At 43.7% G+C, this 24425-nt stretch overlaps 1 long non-coding RNA gene across 1 annotated transcript in view; it reads left to right on the forward strand.

Annotated features, from left to right (window-relative positions):
* LOC124554777 overlaps nt 1–24425 on the forward strand; it is a 963296-nt gene that overhangs the window by 608375 nt on the left and 330496 nt on the right. Inside the window, exon 5 of the long non-coding RNA XR_006968446.1 lies at nt 1696–1780. This is a non-coding gene — a long non-coding RNA (uncharacterized LOC124554777). The remainder of the gene's footprint in view (nt 1–1695; nt 1781–24425) is intronic.

Below are 24425 nucleotides of genomic sequence, written 5' to 3' on the forward strand. Positions count from 1 at the left end.
ACCACTCACGGATTTGGTCTTAAACCTGTTCCGACTTGCCTACTGCTGCCTAGGAAGCAGTAGGAAGAGTTATGTACAATCGTGGGACACATGATCAGTGGGTTGCCGACCCCTCAAGCCGTTATTGCCAACAGATAAATCCTGCCGCTGCATCGCTCCGCATTTGTCCTTCTGAGGCTGATTGGGCCTCGTTACAGACCCCTCTCCCTCAGAAAAAGTCTGAGGAGGTACCGGGAACCAAGCCTGGGTCCTCTCTACATCTACATCTACATTTATACTCCGCAAGCCACGCAGCGGTGTGTGGCAGAGGGCACTTTTCGTGCCACTGTCATTACTTCCCTTTCCTGTTCCAGCCGCGTATGGTTTGCGGGACGAACGACTGCCGGAAAGCCTCCGTGCGCGATCGAATCTCTCTAATTTTACATCGTGATCTCCTCGGGAGGTATAAGTAGGAGGAAGCAATATATTCGATACCTCATCCTGAAACGCACCCTCTCGAAACCTGGACAGCAAGCTACACCGCGATGATGCAGAGCGCCTCCGTTGCAGAGTCTGCCACTTGAGTTTGCTAAACATCTCCGTAACGCTATCACGCTTACCAAATAAACCTGTGACGAAACGCGCCGCTTTTCTTTGGATCTTCTCTATCTCCTCTGTCAACCCGACCTGGTACGGATCCCACACTGCTGAGCAATACTCAAGTATAGATCGAACGAGTGTTTTGTAAGCCACCTCCTTTGTTGATGGACTACATTTTCTAAGGACTCTCCCAATGAATCTCAACCTGGCAGCCACCTTACTAACAATTAATTTTATATGATCATTCCACTTCAAATCGTTCCGTACGCATACTCCCAGATATTTTACGGACGTAATTGCTACCAGTGTTTGTTCCGCTATCATATAATCATACAATAAGGGATCCTTCTTTCTATGTATTCGCAATACATTACATTTGTCTATTTTAAGGGTCAGTTGCCACTCCCTTCACCAAGTGCCTATCCTCTGCAGATCTTCCTGCATTTCGCTGCAATTTTCTAATGCTGCAACTTCTCTGTATACTACAGCATCATCTGCGAAAAGCCGCATGGAACTTCCGACACTATCTACTAGGTCGTTTGTATATATTGTGAAAAGCAATGGTCCCATAACACTCCCCTGTGGCACGCCAGAGGTTCTCTCCATTGAGAACAACATGCTGTGTTCTGTTTGCTAAAAACTCTTCTCTTCAATCCAGCCACACAGCTGATCTGATATTCCGTAGGCTTCTACTCTATCTGGCGACAGTGCGGAACTGTATCGAACGCCTTCCGGAAGTCAAGGAAAATAGCATCTACCTGGGAACCTGTATCCAATATTTTCTGGGTCTCATGAACAAATAAAGCGAGTTGGGTCTCACACGATCGCTGTTTCATAGGGCTATAGTTTTGCGCATCTTGAAAAACTGGAACTACCTGTGCTCTCTTCCAATCAATCGGAACCTTCAGTTCCTCTAGAGACTTGCGATACACGGCTGTTACAAGGGGGGGCAAGTTATTTCGCACACCAAAGGCAGTGACGCTAACCATATGTTTTCTCCTTTCGTTCTATCTGTCGCTTTTGTCACCATTTTTTGTTATCAGTTCTGTACGGATGTTGCATGACACCTCTCAGATACCATCGATGCAAACTTCATTCCGTTCTTTTTTATTACAGAGGGTGGTCAGCTCCCTGATCGAGCAGCTTGAGCTACCGCGCCGGCAGCCCTTCGGCTACAGCGGCGGCCTTCAGGAGCAGTCAGGTAATCTATTACTTCAATCCACGTAAGTCTCGCGAAATGACCACTGCGGGAAAATTAGCCAAATTCCACCCCATACGAACGGCTCACATGAACTCAATAGCTTCCCATAAATTTCCCTTACCGTCAGTATTCGAACTTCACAGCTGGTAGCAGATCTGTGATTTTCTCTTGGCCAGGCTCCGCTACACATCAGTCAGCCATATTGCAGGACCATAGCAATTTTAAGCTAAGAGTAATACGAGGACTGCACTGTTATTAGAATATTCACCAGAAGGCAAATTATCATCTGCAATACTCCAATTGGTAAAAGAGTGACGGAAACGCGTGTAAAGGAAAGACTTTACACAAGGTGGTTAGAAACAGTCTGAAAAGCTTGTGAGAGTGTTGCAGGGTAGGTTGCGCTGAGATATAACTGTTAAGAAAAAAATTCGATAGGCAGCGCCCTTTCCGAGTTAATTAGCATTGAAGTTAGCCAATCAACAAAATAATTTTTATAAAAGTGACTACGACAAAAATTAGCAAAATGAGTAAAATAATTAATGACAAATACATGCTGCGAATAAGGAACGTACTGTAGCAAGATCTTTTTTATGTAGAGATGTTACAGCAAGGAAAACTGGGGAAAATTGCCTCACATAAACTTTACAAAACCGAATGTGGTATGCAGTGGCTTCTGGCGTACAAACAGTAAGCAAATACAAGGTTCAGAGACATTTTACTCATTTTGCTACTTTTTTCCTTAGTCATTTCTATAAATCTTATTTTATTCCTTTTGTATCTTTTATAAATCCTGTTTTCATACCACATACAATTACTTTATTTTAAGCATCTAAATACGTGTCATTAGATGTATTACTGTGACAATTACATACTTCATCCAGTTAAGTGTTTACCATGCTACTAGCGCCCAGTAAGTAGTGCGCTCTACAACAAGTTTACCTGGCATCGTAGTTGCCAAGCGCTTAGTCTAATATTTGCTCTTCTAACAAGCTGTACCTGTTGTAACAGTTTTACTGATCACATGGAGGATTTTATTTCATATTTTCATATTTCTGACTTGAGCTCCTTAGCTCATCACGCACACGGCTATTTGGAAATTTGTGGTAGGTTCCTGTGGGCCCGAACTGCTGAAGTTATCGGTCCCTAGGCTTACACACTACTTAATCTAACTTAAACTAACTTACACTAAGGACAACATACACAACCATGCGCGAGGGAGGACTCGACCCTCCGGCAGGCGGGGCCGCATGAACAGTATCAAGGCGCCTCAGATCGCGCGGCTACACCACGCGGCTGCACCGCGCGGCTATAGGGCTGTTCAGAAAGAAGGAACACATTTCAAATATTTATTGCTTCCGAAGTACAGAAGGGAGAAACACAATTCGAGCGTTACTGGAAAGAGAAAAGTTCAAATTTTTATGCATTAAATATGAGCACAATGTGTTTCATAACAGGTATCAAAACGGTGCCTCACTTCCTGCCACACACAAAGCAGCTGGTCTCTCGTTATCGAATTCACAGCTTCAACAATGCGATGTCGCAGACTTTCAATAGTATCAGGCATAGGGGGGATAAAAACCGCAGCCTTTTACGTAACACCACAGGTAAAAGTCACAAGGTGTGAGATCTGGAGACCTGGGAGGCCACCGGCGATGAAGTTCATCTTCTGCTCCTTCTCTTCCATTCCAACGTCCTGGAATTGTGTCATTCAGGTAACGTGGGACGTGCTTAGAGAAATGAGACGGAATACCATCTTGCACGAAGATGAAGTCATCTGAATCATCTTCAAGTTGAGGAAATAACCAGTTTTGAAGCATGTCTAGATGTTGTGTTGTTGTGGTCTTCAGTCCTGATACTGGTTTGATGCAGCTCAACAACATTTAACCATACAGTAAAGCTGCATGCCCTCCGGAAAAATTAGGGCTGTAGTTTCCCCTTGCTTTCAGCCGTTCGCAGTACCAGCACAAATGGTTCAAATGGCTCTGAGCACTATGGGACTTAACATCTGTGGTCATCAGTCCCCTAGAACTTAGAACTACTTAAACCTAACTAACCTAAGGACTTCACACAAATCCATGCCCGAGGCATGATTCGAACCTGCGACCGTATCAGTCGCGAGGCTCCGGACTGAGCGCCTAGGACCGCAGTACCAGCACAGCAAGGCCGTTTTGGTTAGTGTTACAAGGCCAGATCAGTCAATCATCCAGACTGTTGCCCCTGCAACTACTGAAAGGGCTGCTGCCCCTCTTCAGGAATCACATGTTTGTCTGGTGTCTCAACAGATACCCCTCCGATGTGGTTCCACCTACGGTACGGCCATCTGTATCGCTGAGGCACGCAAGCCTCCCCACCAACGGCAAGGTCCATGGTCCATGGGGGAGGGGGGGGGGGGGAGGGGAGGGATGTCTAGATAGGTCACAGTTTTTTCCATGAAGATGAAAGAAACAGCGACAATGTGCCCGTGATTAGAAAGTCTACCGGGACTGTTCAAATTTTAAACTGTTGTCTGTCCAGGAATGTTGGAATTATTGTAATTTGGAAGATGAATGTCTTTGAAATCTGTTCCTTCTTTTTGAATAGCCCTATACAATTTGAACGTCATGTAATTTATGGAAGTACTAGTCTTATTCCATGTTCTCCTTTTCAATGTTGTCAAGTATTAAGTATTTTAGACGTTTATTTTATAATATGTTCAAACATTGTAGGTGACTTGCATCTGAAGATCATACCATTAGTGGTATCGAAAGCTGGTAAAGATTTTTACAGTAAACTGATGCAACCGGTTGGCTGTGATCTCTGTACAGTGAAAATTTCTTTACGGTTGCTGCTGTCAGCTGTGTTTAAAATTGTGAATGAGTGTAGTTAAGCTAATACAGGAAAGCCAACAGCTACAAAATCGTAAAACATACTTCATATACATGTACATGGATACTATGCAAATCGCATTTAAGTGCCTGGCAGAAGGTTCATCGAACCGCTTTCATAATTCTCTATTATTCCAATCTTGCACAGCGCCTGGAAAGAATGAACACCTATATATTTCCGTACGAGCCCTGATTTCCCGTATTTTATCTTGGTGATCGTTCCTCCATATGTAGGTCGGTGTCAACAAAATATTTTCGCATTTGGAGGAGAAAGTTGGTGATTGGATTTAGTGAGGAGATTCCGCCACAACAAAAAACGCCTTTCTTTTAATGATTTCCAGCCCCAATCCTGTATCATTTCAGTGACACTCTCTCCCATATTTCGCGATAATACAAAACGTGCTGCCTTTCTTTGAACTTTTTCGATGTACTCCGTCAGTCCTATCTGGTAAGGATCCCACACCGCGCAGCAGTACTCTAAAAGAGGACGGACAAGCGTAGTATAGGCAGTCTCCTGCCAATAAAATGCAGTCTTTGGTTAGCCTTCCCTACAACATTTTCTATGTGTTACTTCCAATTTAAGTTGTTCGCAATTATAACACCTAGGTAATTAGTTGAATTTACGGCTTTCAGATTAGACTGATTTATCGTGTAACCAGAGTTTAACGAGTTCCTTTTATCACTGATGTGGATGACCTCATACTTTTCGTTATTTAGGGTCAACTGCCAATTTTCGCACCATTAGCGAGAACTTGTCAGTAGCTAATCCCAATCCAGATCTTGAATAGATTGTGCGAGATAAAATAAGTGAATCAGAATCTTTGTCTAGCGTACAACGACAGGAACTATCAGAGTTGTTACATGAATATGCACCAGTTTCTGATAGTCAGCCTGGTGTGAGGAGAGGATTTAAATATAGAATGCGTGTGAGACCTCATGATACCTATTGTAAGACAACATATTCTATACCCTGGACAAAACGTGAAGCGGTTAGGATAGAAATTCAACAGATGTTGGAATGGGGTATCATTGAACCATCCAATTCGGAATACAGTAGTCCATTCTTAGCAGTAATAAAACCTAATGGGGACGTAAGATTGGTACTTGACGCTAGGAACATTAATAAAATCTTAATACCTGTCCAAACAAGGCCAGAAAATCTAGATCAATTGTTACAGCGTTTCTATGGTGTAAAGTATCTATCCTCCATAGTTCGTTTTGGCAGGTCGCTTTAGATGAAGATTCTAGGAATTATACAGCTTTTATTTTTATGGGTAAGTGTTATCACTTTAAAATTATGCCTTTTGGTTTGAATATCAGATGTCGTGTTGAGCCCGGATTTGGTTAATGAAGTGACATTGTGTGTTGATGATCTCCTAGTGGCTACTAATACATGGGAGCGTCACTAGGAGTTGTTGCGACCAGTGTTTTCTAGGTTTCAAAATTATGGAGTAACGGTAAATCTTTCCAAATCTGAGTTCGGGAAAGAGTGAGTCAAATTTCTTGGTCATGTTATCTCTCCTTTACGCATAACTCCAAATCCTAAGAAATTAAAAGCCATAAGTGAATGCCCATACCCTGGTAATCGTAAGCAGTTAAAATCATTTCTTGGACTAGTATCCTTCTTTAGAAAATTTTTGCCGAATCAGGTGTTGAACTAGGACTGTTTGTTAAATTTGTCAAGGAAAAACACTTCGTTTTGCAGTTTGTTTTGATCTTCTGATGACTTTATTTGTCGATAAACGACAGTGTCATCTGCAAACAACGGAAGGCGGCTGCTCTGATGGTCTCCCAAATCGTTTATATAGATAAGGAACAGCAAAGGGCCTATAACACTACCTTGGGGAACCCCAGAAATCACTTGTCACTGCTGTCAAAGGAACTGAACATTGCAACAGGTCGAAGACCGGATTTTCAAAATTTAATTGGCGGTTTATTTGTTAGCTATGGATTGCTTTTGCTTCTACACCTCGTATTTTAACCACACTTTACCCTCCAAGCAACGGCATTTCCTCGCGGTACACTGTGTAAATGAGAGCAGCTACAGTGAAGTTATGAAACTGGATCAGGAACGAGACACAGGATGGCAGGAAACCAGGCGAAAGAGCTTAGAGGTGGAGGTGCGTGGGCGGCAGCTCCCAGCGTGCAGAGTCGAGCGTCCGGCGTCCAGCGCGGGTGTGAAACGCGATGTGACCGAGGAGGCTATTTGTGTGCTTCCGGCGGGCGGCCGCGTGCCAGCTGAGCCGCCGTGAGAAATTCATAACCGCCGCGTCGTTACGGCCGGTAATGCAGCCTCTGGGAAATAACACGGCAGCCCTGCGTCACGCATCCTTACAGGCGCAGCGGCCCTCTTCACGCCTCTGCCCGGTAAATAAGCACTTCCCGAGCTCTTCGTCTTCTGTTCGCGTTTATTCTTTCGTTGTCACTGTTAGAAATTAGCATTAGGATTTTCAACAGTCTGTGAAAGGGCTGTACTACGTAAAACGGAGTTACTTCACTAAACTTTTGAAATATCTTTGAACATGCAGCAAGCATTTTTTCCGCAGTCCAGTTTTATTTTCTGTGAAAGCTTCAGCTTTCATGCCAAATTCAACTGTTGTGTAGTGTTGTATGTGCATGACAATGGTTAAAAAAATAAATTAAAAATGTACTAATGTTACCATATTAAGTGGGGCCAACTTAATACAAGCGTGTATCCCATTGAAATAACATAGCCTTCTGTACTGTTTTCACCACTTTATAAACGTTTCCTCATATTCTTAAGAAGTAGCAAAACCGATTTCTGCTAAAAAAAAGATGTTTTCAAAGTGTTTTAAGATTTTCAAGAATATTTCCTCAGCTTCCAACTTTACCATTGTGTCTATGAAAGGTCACCAGAAAAATAGAAAAAAAGTTATAAACAACACCAAAATACATACCAGCTTCTATCATGAGCAAAAATGCTGAAAAAACTTTTAAGTGGGAACAAATGTAACCCCGGCTCTTCATCTTTCCTTTAAATATGTCAGTCTTCGACCACAGGTTACCTTAAGTCCAGTGCAATAAAAAATTCCAGTTTACTTAAAATCTACTGAATGCTGTATGAGCTATTTGGCATCGAACGTAGACTTTATCAAACAGATCCACTGCATCAAAAGGACTGACAGCAGACTATTATTATTATTATTATTATTATTATTAGTAGTAGTAGTAGTAGTAGTAGTAGTAGTAGTTGTTGTTGTTGTTGTTGTTGTCGTAGCAGCAAAAAAATGGTTCAAATGGCTCTGAGCACCATGGGACTTAACTGCTGAGGTCATCAGTCCCCTAGAACTTAAAACTACTTAAACCTAACTAGCCTAAGGACATCACACACATCCACGCCCGAGGTAGGATTCGAACCTGCGACCGTAGCGGTCGCACGGTTCCAGTGTTGTAGCAGCAGCAGCAGCAGCAGTTTTATTCATCCGTAGATTACTTTTACAGGAATGTTGGACATGTATTGGTATTACAATTTAGAACAACCAAAAAAAAAAAAAAGGTACTAAAAGTAAAGTACTAAACTTTCCTCACGAATCTTCATATTTAAATTTTATCAAATTACTAGAATTACGAATGCAGATAAAAAAACAGATGTCACTGCAAATTAAACTGGAATATATTGTTACCAACTTTCACACTTACCTTTGATTTGGGAACAGTCACAATTGTGTTGGCGTCAATAGATCTGTACAACTTACCGGCATACTCGTAAAATGCCTTATACGTAACACTTGTGATGAAAATTCACAATGGAAAGAAACGATTGTTGACCAGTACAATGAACGCACGCGATGAAACTGATATCTTTTTATATGTGACGAATTATCAAATGCTAAATGTATAAAAACGGGGTTGTTACAATTTTACCTGTACATACCACAGTAACTCCATCTTACGTTACCTTCGCGGTATATTCACGGTTACGTGAATAATACTGAAATACATAAACATACACACGGTGAGCCAACATAGCTTTGACTTCAAATATTTCTAGAAGCAAACGTGTTATCGAATCATTAATTTCGACATGCGGCAGTACACCAAGAATTGAGTGATTCACTGAGGGAGAGACATATGCATCTCTTTAATTACACTAATGGACATTAAAAATGAATTAAAACTGCAACATTAGGAAGGATACAAATCACAAAATTTTTCATATTATGCTTATACATTATAGTAGAAAGGATGAACGATTAACTTTGAAGATTACCTTAGTATGTATATAGGGTGCAAAATGCAGTGGACAGAACCCCCACATCTGTCAGCAATAGTGACTCTAACATACGTGTTCGTCATTCCACGCTGCTTGAGCTGTATGCCAGTATTCATCAACCGTTGTGGCTGATGAGTGGAGGTGCGCTAGTCACTCACCAGTCCAGAACCAGATGTTTCCAATGGGGAAGAGATCTCGAGAATGTGCTCGCTAGGACAACAGCCGAACATCCTCCGTATCTACACCATCCAGTGGCATTAACGTGAACACTTGTCAAACACCTGAATAACCGCATTTGGAGAGCGGACCGCTGCGAGACGTGCACGTAAGAGTCAGTGAGGTTCAGAAAGGTTCGGACAGGGATGTGGTGCCATGTCAACGCCAGCGCCATAGTCAGCTACGCTAGGGTTCTCGGTTAACGATCCATTGCGCGAACAACCCGATCGAGTTGATCCCTCGGATTCTATACTGGGTTTTAATCCATGGAGTTTCGTGGCCAGTGGAGCACTGCAAACTCATCCTGGTGCTCTTCGAACAGCACACGTACACTGCGAGCCGTGCCGCACATTGCACTGACCTGCATGTAGATGGCATTGTACCAAGGAAAATCAAGCCACATGTAACAAATGGTTCAAATGGATCTAAGCACTATGAGACTTAACATCTGAGGTCATCAGTCCCCTAGACTTAGAACTACCTAACCCTGTCTAACCTAAAAACATCATACACATCCCTGCCCGATGCAGGATTCGAACCTGCGGCCGTAACAGCAGCGCGGTTCCAGACTGAAGCGCCTAGAACCGCTCGGCCACAGCGGCCGGCTCCACATAATAATGGTGAACATGGTCCCCAAGATATGAAACTTCCTAGCAGATTAAAACTGTGTGCCCGACCGAGACTCGAACTCGGGACCTTTGCCTTTCGCGGGCAAGTGCTCTACTCAAGGCAAAGGTCCCGAGTTCGAGTCTCGGTCGGGCACACAGTTTTAATCTGCCAGGAAGTTTCATATCAGCGCACACTCCGCTGCAGAGTGAAAATATCATTCTGCATGGTCCCCAAGGATAGACGCATACTTGTATTGATCCATTGTGTCTTCCAGAATGATGAGGTCACCCAGGGAATGCCACGAAAACATTCCCTAGATCACAAAGCTCACTCCTCCGAACTGGAGCCGGCATGCGTGTTGCAGGGCGTTTCCTTTCTTTCCGATGGAGCATAAAACGTTATTCATCTGGAGATACCACTTGTCGCCACTCAGTGGACGTCCAATTGCGGTACTAGCCTGCAAATTCCAGCTTTTGTCATCGAAGTGTAGCAGTTAGCATGGATGCATGAACCAGGTGCCTGCTGCGGAGGTCCATTCGCAGCAATGTTCGCTGAACGGTACCGGGGAGACACTGTTGGTAGCCTCTTGGTTCATCAGGGTCGTCAGTTGCTGAACTGTTGCATGTCTGTTCGCCCGTTCACATCTCCGCAACCATCGTTCACCCCTGTAATCTATGACCCGTGATGCACCACAGTTGCTTCGGCGCCGATTTCGGATAGTGCCATTTTGTCACGCACGGTATATTTCAATCACGGCGGCATGCGGACAGTTTAGAAACTTAGTCGTTCCGGAAATGATTCCACTCTTGGCCCGAAAACCAATTATCATGACCTTTTCGGATGTCAGGCAAATCGTTCCGTTTTCGCATTAGGACAATGACTGCACTGTTTCCCGCGTCTCCCCTGAAACGCTTTATATACCTTCCTCTGCTAGTGCTGCCAACGGCTGTGAGTGGTTATTGCACGTTGATTTGGAAATAGGTGGTGTTCACATTAATGTGACTAGACTATGTAGATATGTCGATACAGATCGAGCGACATGCAATTTTGCGTTATCGTATTGAAAGATGTCACCCAGACTTCATATTATGACGCTGTCACCCGCCTTAAAAAGTTAGAAATTGTACGCCTGCAGTACAAATTACCGTCTATGCGAGCTAGAGGTGTATTTAATGTCACATAGTATCATCCTGCTCGTATGATAACGATTAATAATATGTGGGAGAGTTCTTTACCCTCGGAGCGAATACATACATCGTGATGTACTAAGAACAGGGATTCGTCTGAAAGAGACGTGGTGCAATTCTTGTGTCGAGTGTTGTGGTTGATCCCATCGCTGTCGGCGCTCCTCTCCCTGCTGTCGCGGCAAGGGTGGCCGCAACGGTAGTCGCCGTCCAGACAGTCCGTGGTGCTCCGGGCGTAGTCGCGCCATCTGTCTGGATACTTGTGCTGCGAACAATCCTTCTCCTGACTGCTGCACGGCCCACGGATTAATAATCTCACTGAACAAAAAATTAGTCACCTCAGTGTGCACGCACAGGTGAATCGTTTAGCCTTTTCAGATGGTGCAGCGATCGAGTCACTTTCCCAACCGCGCGTGCATCCCTCCCACGTGAGCATAAAGCAGTACCGATCAGTAGAACATTTACGTTTCAAACGGACAGTGTAACTAAGCATAGGTAAACGTGTAAGACGAATCAGAGTGGCAAAAAGGGGCAACCGTGTTTGGCCGTACCTATGGTCATAAAGAGTGTGAGGTTGCTGGATTTTTGGTGTTCTGCAGCGGACTGTTCAACGGGTGCACTAGCAGTGGTGTAACACACGTGACCACGAAACACGACGTCAGAATTGTAGTCGGAAGAAGATCCTTACTGAAACTGCCAGAAGACGCGTTTCACGGCTTGTGAAACAAAATCGCTTCCAAACCCGGCTGGAATTGCTGCAGGCGGGTAATGAAGTTCTTTCCCGACGTGCTAGCGAGAGAAAATTTCGACGGGAACTGCATTTAACGAACATTTGGAGTCGGTCACCTCGCAAGAGGCCATTACACTCATGTACACGAAGATGACAACAGCAGAGTTCGTCGGGTTACAAGAATAAGCGACTGGTTCAAATGGTTCAAATGGCTCTGAGCACTATGGGACTTAACATCTGTGGTTATCAGTCCCCAGAACTTAGAACTACTTGAACCTAACTAACCTAAGGACATCACACACATCCATGCCCGAGGCAGGATTCGAACCTGCGACCGTAGCGGTCACACGGTTCCAGACTGTAGCGCCTAGAACCGCACGGCCGCAAAGGCCGGCTAAGCGACTGGTTTTCTGGACACTGCCTCTACCTACTACATCTAGATTGGCCTGCAGAATCACCTGACTTGAAACCCACAGAAAAACACCGTCATCAGAATCCTCGCAATTTGGTGGAACTGCGCGATCAAATCTTCATCGAGTGGCTTTACGTGACTGCGACGTACCCGCACAGCCTTGTGGACACACTTCCTCAACGAATCTACGCAGTTATCAAGTCCAGGGACGCATTTACGCAGTATTAAATGATGCTTTTAATGATTTCTCTAGGGATGACGAATTTGTGGTCCGGTTAGCTTATGTCTGTCCTCTTGAGGCCGACGAGATCCTGCATGGCGGTGAGTACGGTTCTCTTGAACCGATCGATTCAATATTCGCATGACAGTCCTGGTATTCCGGCCGACTGGAGCAGTAATATCGCGGAACGGAAAACTGAAGTTTATACAAGCTGTCCCAGGAAGAGTCGTCAATTTTCTGTGATACGATGGGATCGAACGTTCGAAGCAAAAAATTCAAGTAAACATTGGCTCTAAAATGCAAAAATTTACAACTATGAACACTTCTTCATCTTCGATACTGTGACAAAAATCATGGTCATAACTATTAAGGTTTGCATTCTAGGGCCCATGTTTACTAGACCTTCTTACTTCGAGTAATGTGTCCTGTCATGTCCCTAGGTATTGAGCATTCATCACGGGACACCCTGTATGGGCCACGATCGTGCCACCATCGAATTTCGACACGTTTGTTTTGAACGGCCAGTGTCGGTTGGTCACAGTCAGTGTGCTCCCTGCCGCCGTTGGATAAGCAGCTGCAGCAGCAAGCCGTATACTCCTAGCTCACTCATTTGTTACATAGTTTAATTCTTAATTTCTTTGCGTGTTTTTGGTACTTGCATTGTTTAATTCATAAATTTCGGGCGTATTATAGTATTTGAGAGTGTAGCATCGCGTTTTAGTACCTGAATAGTGTAAATTCGCGTAGTCTCCTTCCGCCGCCGAGCAGTGTCAGCAGTGCGCAAGTAGCAGCATTACTGCATTTACTAGGCAATCTTGTATTTTAATAACCGTTTAAATTTTGTTGATTTGTTTGCGCTCTCTGTAGATTAGTTCAGACGTTCTCTGCAAAACAGTTTTTAGCATGGATAGGGACTGCAACTGCTGTGTTCGGATGCAGGCTGAGTTGGCATCCCTTCGCTCCCAGCTTCAGGCAGTGTTGGCTTCGGTCACACAGCTTGAGGCTGTTGCCAATGGGCATCACTGTGGGGGTTCGGATGGGGGTTTGTCGGGGACGGCCAGCTCGTCCCACGCATCCCCTGATCGGACTACGACTGTGGTTGCCCGGGATACTGCCCGCATTGAGGCTGATCCCTCACCTCTGGTAGAGTGGGAGGTCGTCTCAAGGTGTGGCAGGGGGCGAAAGACATTCTGGAGGGCTGAACGGAAAGCCTCTCCAGTTTGTCTGACGAACCGGTTTCAGGCTCTGTCTCAGGCTGATACTGATCTTCGGCCTGACATGGCTGCTTGTCCTGTTCCAGAGGTTGCCCCTCAGTCTGCAAGATCCGGGCAGTCGCAGAGGGTGGGCTTACTGGTAGTTGGGAGCTCCAACGTCAGGCGCGTAATGGGGCCCCTTAGGGATATGGCAACGAGAGGGGAAGAAAACCGATGTGCACTCCATGCGCATACTGGGGGGAGTCATTCCAGATGTGGAAAGGGTCCTTCCGGATGCCATGAAGGGTACAGGGTGCACCCATCTGCAGGTGGTCGCTCATGTCGGCACCAATGATGTGTGTTGCTATGGATCGGTGGAAATCCTCTCTGGCTTATGGCAGCTATCTGATTTGGTGAAGACTGCCAGTCTCGCTAGCAGGATGAAAGCAGAGCTCACCATCTGCAGCATCGTCGACAGGACTGACTGCGGACCTTTGCTACAGAGCCGAGTGGAGGGTCTGAATCAGAGGCTGAGACGGTTCTGCGACCGTGTGGGCTGCAGATTCCTCGACTTGCGCCATAATGTGGTGGGGTTTCGGGTTCCGCTGGATAGGTCAGGAGTCCACTACACGCAACAAGCGGCTACACGGGTAGCAGGGGTTGTGTGGCGTGGGCTGGGCGGTTTTTTAGGTTAGATGGCCTTGGGCAAGTACAGAAAGGGCAACAGCCTCAACGGGTGCGGGGCAAAGTCAGGACATGCGGGGACCAAGCAGCAATCGGTATTGTAATTGTCAACTGTCGAAGCTGCGTTGGTAAAGTACCAGAACTTCAAGCGCTGATAGAAAGCACCGAAGCTGAAATCGTTATAGGCACAGAAAGCTGGATTAAGCCAGAGATAAATTCTGTCGAAATTTTTACAAAGGTACAGACGGTGTTTAGAAAGGATAGATTGCATGCAACCGGTGGTGGAGTGTTCGTCGCTGTTAGTAGTAGTTTATCCTGTAGTGAAGTAGAAGTGGATAGTTCCTGTGAATTATTATGGGTGGAGGTTACACTCAACAACCGAACTAGGTTAATAATTGGCTCCTTTTACCGACCTCCCGACTCAGCAGCATTAGTGGCAGAACAACTGAGAGAAAATTTGGAATACATTTCACATAAATTTTCTCAGCATGTTATAGTCGTAGGTGGAGATTTGAATTTACCAGATATAGACTGGGACACTCAGATGTTTAGGACGGGTGGTAGGGACAGAGCATCGAGTGACATTATACTGGGTGCACTATCCGAAAATTACCTCGAGCAATTAAACAGAGAACCGACTCGTGGAGATAACATCTTGGACCTACTGATAACAAACAGACCCGAACTTTTCGACTCTGTATGTACAGAACAGGGAATCAGTGATCATAAGGCCGTGCAGCATCCCTGAATATGGAAGTTAATAGGAATATAAAAAAGGGAGGAAGGTTTATCTGTTTAGCAAGAGTAATAGAAGGCAGATTTCAGACTACCTAACAGATCAAAACGAAAATTTCTGTTCCGACACTGACAATGTTGAGTGTTTATGGAAAAAGTTCAAGGCAATCGTAAAATGCGTTTTAGACAGGTACGTGCCGAGTAAAACTGTGAGGGACGGGAAAAACCCACCGTGGTTTAACAACAAAGTTAGGAAACTACTGCGAAAGCAAAGAGAGCTCCACTCGAAGTTTAAACGCAGCCAAAACCTCTCAGACAAACAGAATCTAAACGATGTCAAAGTTAGCGTAAGGAGGGTTACGCGTGAAGAGTTCAGTGAATTCGAAAGTAAAATTCTATGTACCGACTTGACAGAAAATCCTAGGAAGTTCTGGTCTTACGTTAAATCAGTAAGTGGCTCGAAACAGCATATCCAGACACTCCGGGATGATGATGGCAATGAAACAGAGGATGTCACGCGTAAAGCTGAAATACTAAACAGCTTTTTCCAAAGCTGTTTCACAGAGCAAGACCGCACTGCAGTTCCTTCTCTAAATCCTCGCACAAACGAAAAAATGGCTGACATCGAAATAAGTGTCCAAGGAATAGAAAAGCAACTGGAATCACTCAATAGAGGAAAGTCCACTGGACCTGACGGGATACCAATTCGATTCTACACAGAGTACGCGAAAGAACTTGCCCCCCTTCTAACAGCCGTGTACCGCAAGTCTCTAGAGGAACGGAGGGTTCCAAATGATTGGAAAAGAGCGCAGATAGTCCCAGTCTTCAAGAAGGGTCGTCGAGCAGATGCGCAAAACTATAGACCTATATCTCTGACGTCGATCTGTTGTAGAATTTTAGAACATGTTTTTTGCTCGAGTATCATGTCGTTTTTGGAAACCCAGAATCTACTATGTAGGAATCAACGTGGATTCCGGAAACAGCGATCGTGTGAGACCCAACTCGCTTTATTTGTTCATGAGACCCAGAAAATATTAGATACAGGCTCCCAGGTAGATGCTATTTTTCTTGACTTCCGGAAGGCGTTCGATACAGTTCCGCACTGTCGCCTGATAAACAAAGTAAGAGCCTACGGAATATCAGACCAGCTGTGTGGCTGGATTGAAGAGTTTTTAGCAAACAGAACACAGCATGTTGTTATCAATGGAGAGACGTCTACAGACGTTAAAGTAACCTCTGGCGTGCCACAGGGGAGTGTTATGGGACCATTGCTTTTCACTATATATATAAATGACCTAGTAGATAGTGTCGGAAGTTCCATGCGGTTTTTCGCGGAGGATGCTGTAGTATACAGAGAAGTTGCAGCATTAGAAAATTGTAGCGAAATGCAGGAAGATCTGCAGCGGATAGGCACTTGGTGCAGGGAGTGGCAACTGACCCTTAACATAGACAAATGTAATGTATTGCGAATACATAGAAAGAAGGATCCTTTATTGTATGATTATATGATAGCGGAACAAACACTGGTAGCAGTTACTTCTGTAAAATATCTGGGAGTATGCGTGCGGAACGATCTGAAGTGGAATGTTCATATAAAATTAATTGTTGGTAAGGCGGGTACCAGGTTGAGATTCATTGGGAGTGTGCTTAGAAAATGTAGTCCATCAACAAAGGAGGTGGCTTACAAAACACTCGTTCGACCTATACTTGAGTATTGCTCATCAGTGTGGGATCCGTACCAGATCGGTCTGACGGAGGAGATAGAGAAGATCCAAAGAAGAGCGGCGCGTTTCGTCACAGGGTTATTTGGTAACCGTGATAGCGTTACGGAGATGTTTAATAAACTCAAGTGGCAGACTCTGCAAGAGAGGCGCTCTGCATCGCGGTGTAGCTTGCTCGCCAGGTTTCGAGAGGGTGCGTTTCTGGATGAGGTATCGAATATATTGCTTCCCCCTACTTATACCTCCCGAGGAGATCACAAATGTAAAATTAGAGAGATTAGAGCGCGCACGGAGGCTTTCAGACAGTCGTTCTTCCCGCGAACCATACGCGACTGGAACAGGAAAGGGAGGTAATGCCAGTGGCACGTAAAGTGCCCTCCGCCACACACCGGTGGGTGGCTTGCGGAGTATAAATGTAGATGTAGATGTAGATGTTCTGATACAGAGTTCTCCTTCTCACTAGTACGCGAATGCGATTTCTGAATGAGGAACCCGCTGCACCGGCCGAAGTGGCCGAGACGTTCTAGGCGCTACAGTCTGGAACCACGCGACCGCTACGGTCGCAAGTTCGAATCCAGCCTCGGGCATGGATATGTGTGTTAGTTAGGTTTAAGTAGTTCTAAGTTCTAGTGGACTGATGACCTCAGAAGTTAAGTCCCATAGTGCTCAGAGCCATTTGAACCATTTTTTTGAACCCGCTGCGTAATCTTCCCTTAGGTTCAAATGGTTCAAATGGCTCGGAGCACTATGTGACTTAACTGCTGAGGTCATCAGTCCCCTAGAACTTAGAACTACTTAAGCCTACTTAACCTAAGGACATCACACACATCCATGCCCGAGGCAGGATTCGAACCTGCGACCGTAGCGGTTTTCCCTTAGGCCTGTATACAGAATACAGATGAAGTTATTCCCACGGACATCGTACTGTTGCACTGAAATGTTAATTATCTGCATATCCAAGCATGAAATATAAAGGGTGATCAAAAAGTTTCAGTTAGAAGGCCGTATAGTCCACAATGGGTATGCCAGTGAGGCAAAATCGTCGTGAGCATTTAGGCAATCATCCCAGCGACGCACCAAGCTGAAGATACCAGTGCCGTGGTGCGTGAAGAAGTCCATAACTGCGTGCTGCACATCTTCGCCAGGCAGGAATCGTCGATCCTTCAAGCCCTTTTTTAGGGGATCGAAACAGTGATAATCTCATTGGGAGGGGTCAGACCTATAGGGCGGGTGCTCGAGAGGCTCCCAATTGTGTTGGCCTAACTTACGCGTTACGACAATCGCTATATGGTGACGTGTATTATCAATAAGCAGCAGCACGCCGTGGCACCCAATATATTCTTCATTCTCCGATGGATGTCTACTGGTGTCTGTGCTTCGGCAACCCAAACAAGAATAACAACTCGTTGTTCCTGTTTGGAATCGTTTGGTAACAACGTCGTCATAGTTCACGTTTACGCATTTTACCTCTGGCACATCGGACAGACACGTGTGCCACACTAATCGTTTGCTTAGATTTCGGTGCTTACATACCCGGTGCGTTGCACATACGCTGCAGCAACGCCCTCAGACGGAAACTTTTTGATTGTCCCGCAGACATTTTATGCCAATTTTGCATTTATTACATGCTGCCTTCGTGTTGTAATATACTGCACGGCATTAAACATGTTCCAGCTGTGTACATATTTAGATTTTTGAATACAGTTAGCTGTGTTCACAGATTTCGAAAATAAGAAAACACTGGCATGGTGCTTGCTATCCACTGCAATGAAAGTATCGATAATGAGACAGCATAGTGTACCTGCAGTTTACGCGGTTAAGAAGGGAAAATTGTGTTGTTTCAGCAGACTTAGTCTACACAACTAGCAGTTTCCCCAGCTTTTCTAATGAAAACTTTCAAGGCAACCCATAAAATCGCATTTCTTATCAAGGGCTCTTTAACACCGCGAGTTACTAAAGCGCTGATGTCAAACCCTCATTCCGTGTATCCACATTTAGCTTTTATATTTTTTACATAGATCGATTAAGAGTAATGTCGGAGTGGTTTGTTCGCCATCGTTGCCTTATCCGACTGAATTAGGTGACCTGGTGATTAGGCACTGGATTCGCATTCTGTAGGACAGCGGTTGATAACCCCGTCCGGCCATTTAAATTCATATTTCCTATGATTCCCTTGATCATTTAAGGTGATAGCTCTGAAATGTTTCGACCAAATTTCCTTCCCTATGCTTTTCCAGTACGAGCGCGCCCTCATTCTCTAACGATCTTTTCGCGAGAGGACTGATGCTTACTTTGAATGGCTTTGTGGAAGTTGCCATGCCCAGAAAGAATGTCCTGAGTGCTACCAAACCAGATGTCTGCGTAGAGTCGTGTATCTGCAGTAGATGACAGAAGGGATAATTGTACGTGAAGTCAACGTTGCCCTCACTGGTGTGGGAAGAAAGAACTAAAGAACTACAGAAGCCTTAGCCAATACACTGTCTGAAACTACCTACTGGACCCGCCGGAACATTTCTTCGCGATAACCTGGAGGTCTGTGTTCTAATTATGGTTCGGCGCAGATTTTCACATGTCACGTTGTATTCATTATATCGCACAATTCTGCACTTCTGAATGGTTTTCATGTCATTGTGCCTTAATTGATTTCGTCCCCATTGACTCGATTCATCACATTTAATCAATTTTATTCAACTGGTATACATTCTTACAGCAGGTAAACAATGTTCAACAACTGGAGATATTCCTAGCTACCCCGTGGGAAAATCTCTGGTTATTCGGAAGTATCAGGAGGAAACAACAGTGGAGAAGAATATTTAAGTCAGCCCGTTAGGGCTGCTCAAATATGCTAGTGGTTAAGATGAATTCGCGTGATATGAAGGATATCCGGGTTTGAGTTCTGATCTGAGACAGTTTTCAGTTTTGTACGTCCATTCTCCTGATAGAAGGGTTTTGGGACTTTGGCCGTTCACTTACGTAATAAAATGAATCATCTGCAGCCGTCCTTTCGATGTTATTTATCATATAACAACTATTTTTGATGACTCAATACACCATTTCCAGGCCTAAAACTGACGCTGATGGGATGAACTCCAGTCGTATACACGATCACGTCAGTGGCCAACCTCTATGAATTGGCTCCCGTAAACTACTGTTACAGCGATGTTGTGTCTGCAGCCATCAACTACCAACTGTTACAATAGTCTACGGAAGCCAGTTCATAGATGTTGGCCACTGATGTGATCGTATATACGATTGGAGTTCACCCTCTCAGCATCAGTTATGGTATAAGATGGTGTACTGAGTCACCGGAACTGGTTGCCTTACAATAAATAACATCGAAAGGACGGCTGCAGATGTCTCATTTTAATACGTGCAATTTTCATTTGTCATATCATAGTCAAAGTAAAACTAGCTTTCGAATTTTAGTATTCATTTTTCTTCCGGCAGTTTGTTATGTCATTTGCACTTTTTGAATCTATCGAGACAAATAATCCCTGTGCAGGTCTTGGCAGTGTACCTGACATAAATTCTACGCGTTGAGCACAAATGTTGCACTTCACTACAACTGAATTCAAATAAACTACAGAAAATGCGAAGGAACAGATGACTAAAACCACCTGGTTATAATTTTTTTATCATTAATAATAACATTATTGTTACAGTTATTATTTCCCATTTGAGATGAACATGTCATTTTGTTGGTGAAGAACGTCCGTGATGTTGATAAATTTGAATATAAAGGCAATCAATTAATGCTCACTCTTGAGCAATGTGAGCATTTATAGCCAAAAATCTGAGATGAATTTTAGTTCCTACTAAAACATCTGTGTGAGGTTTAAACCTGCCACACTGTGTGTTACTCTTCTAAAAGTATGCATATACAGTTTATCACATCTTTGAAACATATGAGTAGAGTGTTTGCGTTATGTTTGTAACGCCCTACTCTGTAATTAACGTAGTGTAGGTTTCATCAAGCCACAGGTGTTCACACCACACTCTCTTTCTCACTTTCTCACTCACTCACTCACACACACACACACACACACACACACACACACACACACAGAGAGAGAGAGAGAGAGAGAGAGAGAGAGAGAGAGAGAGAGAGAGAGAGAGAGAGAGTGTGTGTATTCCTTTGACCGATGTCCATTTACTTCCAAATGAGTTTTTATTGTTACATAACTTTCACACTGCCCATAGTCCATTAATGCCTGTTTCTAATCTAGGTAATGTGTAAGAAACTTCGGTACTTCATTCGCTGCGTTATGTGCACAACGATGACAGCTAAAAACAACTGAAGTTCGCAACGTGCAGTGAAACTAATTCCACTGATAACTTGGGTCCATTACGCAACAGTAACTTTGCGTATTGTGGTGGGTCGAAGCTTCCTGTTGTCAATAACTTGTGAAATCTGCTCGCCGATCTACGAGTGAGGTGAACCTGCAGTTTACGTTGCGGAAGCAATAGCCGTGGGAGTTGCTGGGCGTAGATACAAATAAAAGTAATAAGCTGTGAAGATTGACAGCCGTCAGTAACGACCGGTAGGCTGCAATTAGTTTGTGTAGCGGTGGCGGGCCAGCTGTTCAAATACAGAAGCGCAATTAATGGCAATCCTGATCCCGCGATGTCGCTTAAACTTGAATATACGTGTACAAATGTACGCAGTCATTGCTAATGGTCATAGAAATATTGCTGGGATGTAAATACCGGTACGAGCTCCGACAAGAGGCAAATGTGTGACATTAACCTCCCTATTTGCAGAATCTTTCACTTGCCGTATATGGTTCCACCCGAAAATACGTGTACAATTCACTGTGTATCGTCATGGAGAAATAATTTTCATGTGCTGCTCAGTTACCTACATTTTCTATACTTGTGACATATCAGTTTGTTTAAATGTAAAAGATGCACTTACGGTGTACGAAGAACAGTATGAGTGCTGCATTCTGACGCGGAAAATCGCATTTTAATTCTCACTTCATCTCAAATGCAACAATGTTACAGTTGCGCTACAAAGATATTACAATTTTCGTCAAAGATAAAGGCCTCACAGGCCACTGAATGCAATCGTGAAAAAAATAATTTTCGGAATATATCTGTCAGGAGCCAACAAATCGTGTGGTCAAATCAGAAAAATCAGTGTGCTCATGGTAAAAGAGATACTTTCACTGTTCGCACATGATTTCGTTACTTGTATAGATGGAATGTGTCCAAAGCACTGTTACGCTTACAAGCAGAATTTGCAGTGCCTTCCAACCAAACTTAACACCTCACACCTCATAACATAGCCAACAGGATAAGTTGCATGGAACTGAATACATTTGGAAAAAAACAAATTTTATAATTTCTACAAATGCTGAATACCTCCGTGAAGCCTATAAAGCAACAGAAATGGTTGAAGTGGCTCTGAGCAGTATGTGACTTAACTTCTGAGGTCATCAGTGCCCTAGAACTTAGAACTACGTAAACCTAACTAACCTAAGGACATCACACACATACATGCCCGAGGCAGGACTCGAACCTGCGACCGTAGAAATCGCGCGGTTCCAGACTGTAAAGCAACAACTGCGACGCCGTCCTTCATTACAAAAGTTGTCCCATGGACGTGTACGCCACAAAATAGATCCCACTGGACACATTTGATTACAAACTCTCTGTACACGTGGAAGAGACATGGACGCATCGGAAGGCTTCAGGCAGATTCTATAACGGTAAGACAGAGATTTCGAAATCGAAATTTAAATTTAAAACGTTTCCAGGGGCAGTTGTGGACTCTGACCACAATTCATTAGTTACTAATTGCAAATTGAAACTGAAAAAATGACAGGAACATCGGAAACTAAGGAAATAATTAAAAGAACCAGTGGTAGTTGAAGGTTTCGTAAAATGCATAAACCAACTATTGACTGAAACAGAGCACAGAATACAGCAGAAGACGAATGGATGGCTTTGATACATGAAACAGTGAAAGCATCAGAAGATTAACTAGATCAAAAGACAAAGTTCAGTAGAAATCTTTGTATAAAACACACCAAAGGAGTAAATATAAAAACGTAGTAAAGTAAGCAGGCAAAATGGAATACAGACGAATAAAAATGGCATTCATATAAACTGCAAAATGGCAAAAAAGGAACGACTAGAGAAGAAATTAATAGCCGTAGAATGGTGCAAGAATATGGACAAGATAGATGCCACGTTCAGAAAGGTGGAAGCGACCTATGGAGAAAAGAGAGGGAACTGTATGAAGAACTCAGGTGGTAAGCCAGTACTGAGCAAAGACGGTGAAGTTAACAGGTGGAAGGAATATGTAGATGGGCTGCACAAAGAAAATGAACTCGAAAACAATATTATAAAAAAAGAAAGTAAGTGAAAATGATATCGGAGACAAAATACTGTTAGAAGACTTTGACAGAGCAGAGAAAGAGTGAAATCGAAACAAGGCACATGGAGTAGACGACGTTTTCTCATAATTATTTAGATCCTTGGGAGAACATACAATAATAAAACTATTCCACCTAGCATGTAAATATGAATTATTTACAGAAGAATGGACAGAGTTATAGAAGCCGACCTCATGGAAGATGAGTTTGGATCCGAAAAAATGTAGGAACACATGAGGCAACGGGGAACCTATGACTTACGTTACAAGATAGGCTGAAAAATGGCAGACCTATGTTTATAGTGTTTGTAGTTTTGAAGAAAGCTTTTGACAGTGTTGTTTGAAATTCTGGAAGTATTTAGGATAGAATATAGAGAGTAAAGTTTATACACAGCTTGCATAGAAACCAGGCTGAAGAGTGGAAAGACATGAGAGGGAAGCAGTGGATGAGAAGAAAGTGAGACCGGGTTGTACCCTGTCCCCGATGTTACTCAACCTGCACATTGAGCGAACAGTAAAGGAAACCAATGAGAAATTTGGAAAGGGAACTGAATTTCAAAGAGAAGAAATAAACTGTTTGGGGTTTGTCAGAAACATTCTACTTCCATCAGAGATGGCAACGGACTTTCAAGAGCAGCTGAACGGAATGGATAGCGTCTTGGAAAGAATTTATAAGATGAATACCAACAAAAGCGAAGCAAGGGTAATGGAAAGTAGTCTAATGACATCAGGCTATGCAGAGAGAGTTAGATTAAGAAGTGAGACACTATTAATTATAGATGAGTTTTGTAACTGGACAGCCAAATAATTGACTCTGGCCGAGGCTGAAGATATAGGCTGAAGATATAAGATGTAAAATAAAGACTGACAGCAGGAAAAAAATCAGAACAGGAGGAATTAGCTTATCGTTTTTTTTTTTTTTTTTGCATGTGTTTGCCTGGAATGTGGAGATGTGCGGAAGTGAAACTAGGGAGATAAACAGTCATAATAAGCTTCTGAAATTCGATGAGCAGATCGGGTAATAATTAGGAGGTACTCGATCGAAGTGAGAAGAAAAGCAATTTGTGGTACGATATGATAAAAAGAAGGGCTCAGTTTGTAAGACACGTTCTGAGGCACTGCGAAATCGCTGACTAGAAAGTGTCGGGGGTAAAATTGTAGAGGAAGTCCAAGGCTTGACGACAGTAAGCGTATTCAGATGGATGTAGGTTACAGTAATTACGCAGAGATGGAAAGGCTTGCACAAGGTAGACTAACTAGGAGGGTAGCATCAAACCAGTCATCGGATTGAAGGCCACACAACAACAGTTCGTCACAGCTGCAGTGCTAACTCTCTTACGAGTTACAGAAATTGCAGCACTGTTACAACTATCTGGTATCGTTCCTCTAAACGTTCCTGAATAATTTTAATTCCTTCATTTGACCCTGTGTTTACTGTTGTCATTTACTTTTAATTTTTTTCTC

Source organism: Schistocerca americana, chromosome X, assembly GCF_021461395.2.
Source record: "Schistocerca americana isolate TAMUIC-IGC-003095 chromosome X, iqSchAmer2.1, whole genome shotgun sequence".
Lineage (NCBI taxonomy): Eukaryota > Metazoa > Arthropoda > Insecta > Orthoptera > Acrididae > Schistocerca > Schistocerca americana.